The sequence below is a fragment of the Dendropsophus ebraccatus genome, chromosome 8 (genome assembly GCF_027789765.1).
Source record: "Dendropsophus ebraccatus isolate aDenEbr1 chromosome 8, aDenEbr1.pat, whole genome shotgun sequence".
In the NCBI taxonomy this organism is placed as follows: Eukaryota; Metazoa; Chordata; class Amphibia; order Anura; family Hylidae; genus Dendropsophus; species Dendropsophus ebraccatus.
The window spans coordinates 100981088-100992457 of NC_091461.1; positions in this window are offsets into that span (position 1 = coordinate 100981088).

Sequence of the window (11370 nt, forward strand, 5' to 3'; positions counted from 1 at the left end):
TTTGGGGAAATTCTCGAGTTGTTGCATGCATCTCTGTCCACAGCTCCACCACCTACCCAGAAGGGAATTCAGAGCGCCATCAAGAATATCAGCGCACAACAGAAGTTCAGCAGTGGATCTGGAGACATCTGCAGAGTACGTATTTATGATTCCAAACCTGTACTTTTACAACCTAATGCAGAAACTGTACTTTGGTGCCGAGCACGTCCTGGTGTTGGAGGAGAGGACTATCAAGCTCTCTTAGAACCCATTGACATCAAGGAGCGAGCGCTAGTGAAGGCCGCCAGAAGCCTAGTTACTGTGTCTCAAGGGCGAGTGCCAGTTCGCCTAGTCAATGTTGGTGACAGTCCAGCTACTCTTCCCAAGTTCTACGCTGTTGCAAAGCTCTCCCAAGTCACATTTGAAGACATTGTCAGTAGTAAAGCAGCAACCTGCTGTCAAACTGCTCAAGTCATGGACAATGCAGAGCAGAGGCCCCAGGAATCCTGGTGGACCCAACTTGATATTGGTGATCCTGCTACGCCAGCTGCGCAACTAAAAGGCGTACTGAACATTGCATGCCAGTATCAACAAGCTTTTAGTCAACATCCACTGGACTTCGGCAAAACCACTTTGCTGCAGCACACCATTCAAACTGGAGACCATCCGGCAATCAAGGAGCGGCATAGGCCTCTACCACCTGCTATGCACCAGTCAGTCAAGAAGCTTTTGCAAGACATGAAGGATTCAAACGTTGTCAAAGATAGCCAGAGTCCTTGGGCAGCACCCCTTGTGTTGGTAAGGAAAAAAGATGGAACCATCCGTTTTTGTGTGGATTACCGCAAACTCAACAGTGTGACCCACAAGGATGCCTACCCACTTCCGCGCATCGAGGAGTCCCTCACAGCTCTAGGGAAAGCTGTTTACTTTTCTACCCTGGACCTTACCAGTGGATACTGGCAGGTACCAGTGGCACCAGAGGATCAGGAGAAGACCGCTTTTACCACCCCAATGGGTCTCTACGAGTTTACCAGCATGCCTTTTGGGCTGTGTAATGCCCCAGCTACGTTCCAGAGGCTGATGGAGCGATGCCTTGGACATAAGAACTTTGAGAGCGTTCTACTTTATTTGGATGACGTGATAGTCTATTCCAAGACTTATGAAGAACATCTCGAACATCTCGCAGAAGTTTTCCAAGTTCTAATCCAGCATGGGCTGAAGATTAAGCCATCAAAATGCCACCTCCTCAAACCACAGGTGAAGTACTTGGGCCACATAGTGAGCGCAGAAGGAGTGAAACCTGATCCAGAAAAGATCTCAGCAGTTCAAGACTGGCCTACACCAACCACTGTTAAGGAAGTCAGGAGTTTTCTCGGATTCGCAGGGTACTACAGACGTTTCATACCGCAGTTTGCCCACATATCCGAACCATTGCAAGAACTACTGAGAGGGCATCCGCCTGAAGTTCGTAAAAAGAAGTTGCCCATCATCTGGACTGACCAGCAGGAGACTGCCTTCCAGACTCTTAAGAGGCTTCTGACCCAGCCTCCTATCTTAGCTTACCCTGACTACCAGCTTCCATTCCGCTTGTACACCGATGCCAGTTACCTAGGCCTCGGAGCAGTCTTGTCCCAAGTGCAAGATGGGAAAGAAAGAGTCATTGCCTACGCAAGTAGAGGTCTGCGAGGTGCAGAGAAGAACGACCAGAATTACAGTTCTTTCAAACTGGAGTTCTTAGCACTCGTATGGGCAGTGACCGAGAAGTTTAAGGATTACTTAGCAGTGACACCCTTCACTGTCTTCACTGACAATAATCCATTGGCACATCTCAACACGGCAAGACTTGGAGCGTTGGAACAACGCTGGGCATCAAGGTTGGCAAACTATCAATTTACTGTGAAGTACCGCTCTGGCAAGGTCAACATCAATGCCGATGCCTTATCCCGCCTACCAACAGGTGAGGAACCACCCAGTACACTGGAAGATGAGTGGGAAGAAGTCGAAATGCCCGCATTCTACACCCGTTTCGCTCATCAGAAAACAACTGTGGTTGCACAGAGTCGAAATGCCAGGCCTACCCAATCTAACCAGCACCTTGAAAATGTTTCCTGGAAGACCCTCCAAGAAGAAAGTAGAGTGTTGGGAGAGATCCAGGACTACCTGCAAAGTGGTAGGATACCACGCAGACTGCGTCAAGACTATCCTGACCCTGAGCTGCTACGTCTCTGGAGACAGAGAAAACGCCTGTTTTTCTACCAAGGTCTACTACAGAGGAGTACTCTTGACCCAACCTCAGGTGAGCGACTTCATCAGTTGCTGATCCCACGTAGGGATGCTCACATTGTACTTGAGGCGTACCATGACAAATCTGGACACTTTGGTGTACAGAAGACCGAATCAACCATTCGGAGAAGGTTTTACTGGATTGGCATGCGCCAGGACATTGAGAAGTGGTGTAGAGAATGTCCTTCCTGTACAAGGACCAAAGGAGAAAGACATGACCAAAGAGCTCCTTTGCATCCTATCAAGACTCAACGTCCTCTTCAAATTGTTGCTATGGACCATGTAAAACTGGAGTCAAGTAGGTCTGGGTATACCTATGCCTTGACCATAGTCGACCACTTCACAAAGTTCGCTGTAGCAGTACCAGTGAAGGATTTGACTGCTCAGACAACTGCTGAAAAGCTTTGGAAGAATTTCATTCTACCATACGGCTGTCCTGATCACATTCTAACAGACAGAGGAGCTGCCTTTGAGTCGCAGTTAATCCACCAACTCTGCCAGCAGCACAACTGTAAGAAGTTGAGAACTACCGCTTACCATCCTCAGGGTAACGGTCTTTGTGAGAAGATCAATCAGATCCTCATCAGCATGTTGAGAACAGCCTCAACCTCTCAAAGGGCTGATTGGCCAAAATCACTACCTGAGTTGGTGTACACCTACAACAACACAGTCCACTGTTCCACTGGATATACTCCATACTTCCTAATGTTTGGTCGTCAAGGACAGTTACCATCCGACTTGGCCCTTGGAGTACAAGTACCAGATTCAGTGAACCCTTTACCAGAAATCACCTGGGTGAAAGACCACCAAAGACGTCTGGAAGAAGCCAAGGAGATTGTTGCCACCAAGATGGAAGAAGCCAGACGTAAACAAGAAGCCGACTTTAATCTACATGCTCGATTGGAACCATTACAAATGGGAGATAGAGTTTGGCTAAAAAACCATCATCGAACAAGTAAACTTGATCCAAAGTGGGAAGCCGAACCCTTCACAATTGTGGCTGTACCCTATCCAGACGGAGAGGTCTACAAGATTGAGAAAGAAGGAAGAGAACCTCAAACCGTACACCGTAACCGATTGAAACTTTGCCTAAAGGAAGATCATCCAGCAGAATTCAAGGATACAGAACCTAGTTCACAGACAGAAGAAAGCTCAGAGCTACCTGTTCATGTACCAAGTGCATTCTTTGACCCACTGTACATGTTTCTGGGACCTATTCTAACTGTGCCTACCTCAAGAGTTCCTACCAGAGAACTGGCTACCTCAAGAGTTGAACCAGAATCCGAACTACTATCAGTAGTAGTGGAGCAGCCACCTCCATTGAGGAGATCTGAGAGAACCACCAGAGGAATGCCTCCACTCAGATACAGAGTCTAAGTTCCGGCCTTGTTGGCCATATTGTTGATTGCATTATAATGTTCTTTATGAGAAAATGTTATAGCAATGTAATGTTCAAGCTTTAGTGCCTGACTTAAAGTCAAGAGTAACGTTTAAGATATGTGCCTGGTTATATAGCCAAGATTCCCAGAACTGTTTATGTTAGTTATAATCTGCCATGGACTGCCTATTCAGTGACCTTACTTACCCAGAGACTCTCATGGACACTATCTTTGTCATGTGCCACAGAGCGTTGTTTGTTCTGCCAAAAAGGGACTTCATGTTCATGGACACTACCAGGACTCTATATATATTGAGCTGTGCCAGAAGCCCTATACTACTACACTGTTATTGCAGCCATGTGTATTGCTTATGCAAAAGGAGCACTCTAATATGGACGCTGTGCTAAGTGCCAATAGAGAGACTTTAAGAGTTCCCTGTTGGGCAGGAGCCCACTATGTTTACAAAATTGTTTACACTATATTTGCCTATGTGCCTAACCAAACTTTTACACTTTTATACAGGTATGGTGCCTTTTATTTGTGTTTCCAGCTTTCATCCTCGCCCCAGCCCGTCGCCGAGGCCGGCTTATTTTTAGAGGGGGAATATGTAGTATACCAGAGCATGGTTCCTGTGGCTGGGCTGAGGATGGCACCTGTCTACAAGCAGTTTATTGTCTATTCTAGGAGTTAACATGTTTTATGTGCAACTATTCTGTGTATTTCTCTGTACCAGTAACTGGCAGGCAGAGAATGGGTTACATGCTTTACACTGCACACCACACAACAGCGCCATCTACTGACCTTAGTGGGAACTGCTCTAGGTAGAGTAGAGATAGTGTATTAATCCCATAGGAAGTTGCTAGAAGGGGGAGGAGCAGTCTCCTCACAAGACCTAGCTGTGACAGGAAGTGTTGTTCAGTTCAGTGTAGTCCAGTCAGTGAGCAGACTGGCAAGTCAGAGCTCAGTGCTCAGTGTGTACAGCCACTATACAGTGCAGCTAGTGGTTGTTCTGCCAGCAGGCCAGTCCAGCCTGCTTGTTACTAAAGAAGGGGAAGGAGATAAAGGAGGAAAGACTGAACCAGAGGAGAGTTCTTCGGAAGTATTTACAGAGATACAAGGTATTTCTCTAGTGGGAATCCTAAGGGCAGAACCCCTAAGCAAAAGGACTTGAGCATACTGGGTAGCAGAGATAACTGAGGCCTCTGTACCCATCTTCCTGAAATTCGGGGGGTAAGATTGACTAGGACCCCTGGATACCTCTGGGACCCGAAAGTTGTGGCCTAAGGCCCGGCCCAGTAACAGAAGCAGGAAGCTCCCTAGCAGACTGAGAGGGATAACAGACTCAAGCACCATTGGGGGAAGAGATCCACAGGGTCATAGCGCCCATCAGCATTCCACACACCACCAGGCTCTCCATCAGTACAGTAACCCAGTCAAAGCCGCCAGTATTCATCACTGTATGCTAAAGGACTGTATAACACCTGCAAGTCTTACAGTAAAGGAGTTGTTGTTACACTGCCTCCCTCCTTGTCTCCCTGTTGTCTGGTCCACCTGCACCACACCACCATCAAGGGCCATATCACCGGACAGCAGTATTTTGGGGTTGGCCCCGGGGGAACTACAGGTCCACACCACCGACCACCTTACACACGGGTGCAGCCCCCCTACAGAAACCGCTGCAGCAGCCACAGAAGAGAGAGAGATACCCGGGAAGCGCCAGAGAGTCCCCCTGTACCTGCAGAAGCCCTCGTGCCCACCTGTGACCGTGACAAAGTTCCAGCCATCCTGCAGGTATAGCACACTCTCCCCCTGCAGCCCTCAGTGCATCCCCTCACAGAGGAGCTCAGCGCCACGCTACCAGGAGAGACTACCAACACCATCATCCTCTCCTCACTCCCCTCACTCTCTTCCCGTTACCCCGGCTCGCTGCAAGATGTCATTTGCTCCTTGTCATATCATGATGGAACATGCCAGATCCTCGAGAGACATGAGGGCCTGGCGGAGGTGTGAACCTGCCACCTGCACCTGTGAGTGCGGCAACTGGAGATAATTTAGGGCTGTCAGGGCATGCTGGGAGTTGTAGTTTTGCTACATCTGGAGGGCTGCAGGTTGGCGATCACCGATATAGACCGACACTGCACCTTGACAAGTGTGAGACCCTCCAGCTAAAAGGAAGACCCTGCAGAAATTTAGCCTCCTAGTTCTACCACAATAACAACTTGTCATCTGTCCACAGAACTCTTGGCATTTGACTGGGCTGGAGAAGTTGGATGCCACCCTAGGGCTGTCAGGAAAACATGAATACAACCTATGGCCTATGGGTGTATCCATGTTTTCCAGGACTCCCTAGGGCGGCATCCAACATCTCCAGCTGCTGGGATTCAAATGCAGAGCGTTTAGCATAGGACCACTGCTCAACACTAGTGATAAGTGATCGGTGTGGCTCGGACCACTGAGACCCCCGCCAATCACGAGAATGAGGGTCCCAGGTGCCGCTATATAGCATGCGCACTGCTGCTCCATATAAAGTCTATGGAGTACAGCACAGATGCATAGAGACTAAATGAGGCAGAAGTGGGCATGCTCTACAGGGGACCCCTATTCTCATGATCAGTGGGGGTCTCAGTGGTCCGACCCCCCCTTATCACTTATCCTGCTCACAGACGACAGGTTAGTGTGGTAAACCCCATATAATGCTGCATCAGTTACGAGTTGGATAGTGACTAAAAGGGTCACTTAATATGGTGTTGGTGGTCTCCTTACTGGATCCACCCCTCTGCTAGGTTTTCCTTCCCTGGGGGGATATGTGGCTATTCCCGTATTTGAGGTTTTTAATTGAGGCTCCGCAGACTCTACTGGAGAGATTTATTAAACATGGTGTATAGTGAAACTGGCTCAGTTGCCCCTAGCAACCAATCAGATTCCACCTTTCATTCCTCACAGACACTTTGGAAAATAAAACATGGAATCTGATTGGTTGCTAGGGGCAACTGAGCCAGTTTCACTTTACACCATGTTTGATAAATCTATCTATAGGATGATTCAGAATGATGATTATTGTTGTTATAGCGCCATCATCTGGTGAGTTTAGAAGACAAACAGTTTAATAATTATTCTGAGTGTAAGAGTGACAGGTTGTGGGAGGAGAAAACCACAGGGGCTTGCAATCTATCATAGAATCTAATGATTGCTGTGTACACTGATGTACTCTGGCCTCCCTGCTCGCACATCTCCTCAGTGTTCCCCAATCTGCGTCTCTCCAAATGTTTCTAGACTACAACCCGCATACAATAGCTATAGTCATAGGTTACATCTGACAGGGCATGCTTGGAATTATAGTTTTGTAGTAGCTAAAGAGTGATAGGGTACAGCTGACACAGCATGCTGGGACATATAGGCAGGGGCGGTCGTAGGATTTCTGGGGCCCAAAGCGCAGTTATGTCTGCCCCCCCCCCCTCGACACGCGCTCCACAACACTAGACCGCTGTGTGCTGCCCCCAGTAGTATATACCCCTTGTGCGCAGCCGCCAGTAGTATATACGCCTTGTGTGCTTCCCCTCAGTAGTATATACCCATTGTGTGCTTCCCCCAGTAGTGTATAGACGCCTGTGTGTTCCCCTAGTTATATATAGCCCCCCGAGTGCTCCCCCAAAAGTATATAGACCCCCTGTGTGCTGTCCCAGTTGTATATAAACCCCCTGTGTGCTGCCCCCAGTCGTATATACCCCGTGTGCTGCCCCCAGTTGCATAGACCCCCTGTGTGCTCCCCCACTAGTATATAGCTCCCCTGTGTGCTCCCTCAGTGGTATATAGCCCCCGTGTGTGCTCCCCCACTTGGATATAGACCTCCTGTGTGCTCCCCCACTTGGATATAGACCCCTGTGTGCTCCTCCAGTAGTATATAAACCCCCTGTGTGGTTCTCCCAGTAGTATATAGACCCCCTGTGTGCTCCACCAGTATTATATATATACCTGTGTGCTCCCCCAGTAGTATATAGACCACTATGTGCTCCTCTAGCAGTATATAGACCCCTTGTGTGCTGCCCCCAGTTATATAAAGACCCCCTGTGTGCTCCCCCAGTTATATATATAGACCCCCTGTGTGCTCCCCGTTATATATAGACCCCCTGTGTGCCCCACCAGTGGTATATAGACCTCTGTGTGCTCCTCCAGTAGTATATAGACCCCCTGTGTGCTGCCCCAGTAGTATATAGACCCCTGTGTGCCCCCCCAGTTATATATAGACCCCCTGTGTGCTGCCTCAGCAGTATATAGACCCCCTGTGTGCCCCACCAGTAGTATATAGACTCCTGTGTGTTCCCCCAGTAGTCTATAGCCCCCCGTGTGCTCCCCCAGTTATATATAGCCCCCCTGTGTCTTCCCCGTTATATAGCCCCACTGTGTGCTCCCCCCATTTATATAGACCCCCGCTGTGCGCTCCCCCAGTTACACAGGCCCCTGTGTGCTCCCCCTCCCATATAGTATATAACACAATAAAACAAACACTTATACTCACCTGGGTCCGGGCGTCTCCTCTTCTCTTCACTCTTGTGGCCGCAAGGGTTTTCCCTGCGGTCACAAGAGGCCGCGCTCCCCTTCTCCTGGCGCCGATGCTCCAGTGATGTCACTGCAGCACCAACACCACAAGGACAGAGCGGCCACTTGTGACCGCAGGTAAAACACTTCCTGCGGCTACAAGAGTGACTGACAGGAAGGGAGCCAATGGCTCCCGCCCTGTAAGTGCTGCTGCTGCATGTAACTGTGAGCACTCATTACGAGTGCTCATAGTTACAATTCAGATCACAGCAGCGAGCGGGGCAGCGGCCCTGTCTAGCAGTCTTGAGCACAAGAGAAGATCGGGGCGTGGGGTTCCCCCTGGATGTTGGGGGCCAAAGACCGCTACTGCATATAGGTTTAGAGTCACTGGTTGTGGCTGTCTGGGAGTGCTGGGATTTGTAGTTTTGCAACAGCTGGAAAGCCACAGGTTGCAGCATGTGATAGAATTTTATTATAGTTGGAACGCGGATATAAATAAGGATTTATCTCTGCAGTTTCCATGACTCATTGGTGCCAAAACTTTAGGCGCATTCTACAAAGCTACCACCAGGTGTCAATGCTGAGTCGTTCCATGCACTGTACAGCTATGTTACCTTCAGGTGGCGCTCTCTAATCACTTGTTGATGGGGTGCATTATAATGGTGGGACCCATGGGGGTTATGGGGAGGGTGTGAGGGCCATCATCTGCACCAATCCCTGCACCCGCTGCAGCAACAGCCTGATAGAAGAGGGAAATCTCCAGAAGATCTGCTGCATGTGAAAATATCCCAATATATACGGTGCACCAGCATGTACAGCATTCCCCCTACTCATTAAGCATTTAAGTTAAATTGGTGTGTTGGCATTTTGCAATAAATAAGTGTGTTTTGGATTGCAGTAGGTGTCTGGAGCAAGATATGACCCCATTGTAGGTGTCTGGGATATGCTGGAGCAAGATATGACCCCATTGTAGGTGTCTGGGATATGCTGGAGCGAGATATGACCCCATTGTAGGTGTCTGGGATATGCTGGAGCGTGATATGACCCCATTGTAGGTGTCTGGGATATGCTGGAGCCAGATATGACCCCATTGTAGGTGTCTGGGATATGCTGGAGCTGGATATGACCCCATTGTAGGTGTCTGGGATATGCTGGAGAGGGCTGTGACCCCATTGTAGGTGTCTGGGATATGCTGGAGCTGGATATGACCCCATTGTAGGTGTCTGGGATATGCTGGAGCGAGATATGACCCCATTGTAGGTGTCTGGGATATGCTGGAGCGGGATATGACCCCATTGTAGGTGTCTGGGATATGCTGGAGCGGGATATGACCCCTTTGTAGGTGTCTGGGATATGCTGGAGCGGGATATGACCCCATTGTAGGTGTCTGGGATATGCTGGAGCGAGATATGACCCCATTGTAGGTGTCTGGGATATGCTGGAGCGGGCTGTGACCCCATTGTAGGTATCTGGGATATGCTGGAGCCGGCTGTGACCCCATTGTAGGTGTCTGGGATATGCTGGAGCTGGATATGACCCCATTGTAGGTGTCTGGGATATGCTGGAGCAGGATATGACCCCATTGTAGGTGTCTGGGATATGCTGGAGCAGGATATGACCCCATTGTAGGTGTCTGGGATATGCTGGAGCGGGCTGTGACCCCATTGTAGGTATCTGGGATATGCTGGAGCCGGCTGTGACCCCATTGTAGGTGTCTGGGATATGCTGGAGCTGGATATGACCCCATTGTAGGTGTCTGGGATATGCTGGAGCGGGATATGACCCCATTGTAGGTATCTGTGATATGCTGGAGCGGGCTGTGACCCCATTGTAGGTGTCTGGGATATGCTGGAGCTGGATATGACCCCATTGTAGGTGTCTGGGGTATGCTGGAGCAGGATATGACCCCATTGTAGGTGTCTGGGATATGCTGGAGCCGGCTGTGACCCCATTGTAGGTGTCTGGGATATGCTGGAGCAGGCTGTGACCCCATTGTAGGTATCCGGGATATGCTGGAGCGGGCTGTGATTCCATTGTAGGTGTCTGGGATATGCTGGAGCGGGATATGACCCCATTGTAGGTGTCTGGGATATGATTGAGCGGGATATGACCCCATTATAGGTGTCTGGGATATGCTGGAGTGGGATATGACCCCATTGTAGGTGTTTGGAATATGTTGGAGTGCCCTGTGACCCCATTGTAGGTATCTGTGATATCCTGGAGCGGCATATGACCCCATTGTAGGTGTCTGGGATATGCTGGAGTGGGATATGACCCCATTGTAGGTGTTTGGGATATGTTGGAGAGGGCTGTGACCCCATTGTAGGTATCTGGGATATGCTGGAGTGGGATATGACCCCATTGTAGGTGTTTGGGATATGTTGAAGAGGGCTGTGACCCCATTGTAGGTATCTGTGATATGCTGGAGTGACCTGTGAACCCATTGTAGGTATCTGTGATATGCTGGAGCGGCAAATTACTCCATTGTAGGTGTCTGGGATATGCTGGAGCGGGATATGACCCCATTGTAGGTATCTGGGATATGCTGGAGTGACCTGTGACCCCATTGTAGGTGTCTGGGATATGCTGGAGCTGGATATGACCCCATTGTAGGTGTCTGGGATATGCTGGAGTGGGCTGTGACCCCATTGTAGGTATCTGGGATATGCTGGAGTGACCTGTGACCCCATTGTAGGTATCTGGGATATGCTGGAGTGACCTGTGACCCCATTGTAGGTGGGATATGTTGGAGTGGCATATGACCCCATTGTAGGTGTTTGGGATATGTTGGAGTGGGCTCTGACCACCTTGTTGCTGTGTCTTGTAGTTCCTCACTAGAATTATGGAACATGTAGTTATTCACCTAGTATACAGGGACATGGAATTCCTCACCTACTATGCTGGGTCTAGTTCTAGTATGCTGGGGGTAGTAGGAGTAAGAGTTCCTTAATATGCCGCAAGTGGTAGTCTCTTACTAGTATGCTGCAAGTAGTAGTCCCTCACCTAGTATGCTGGAAGTATTAGTTCTCTACCTCGTATGCTGGGAGTAGTAGTTCCCTCCTCTGTATGCTGGGAGTAGTAGTTTCATTCTCTGTATGCTAGGAGTAGTAGTTCCTCACTAGTATGCTGGGAGTGGTAGTCTCTTATTAGTATGCTGGAAGTGGTAGTTTCTCACTAGTATGCTGGGAGTGGT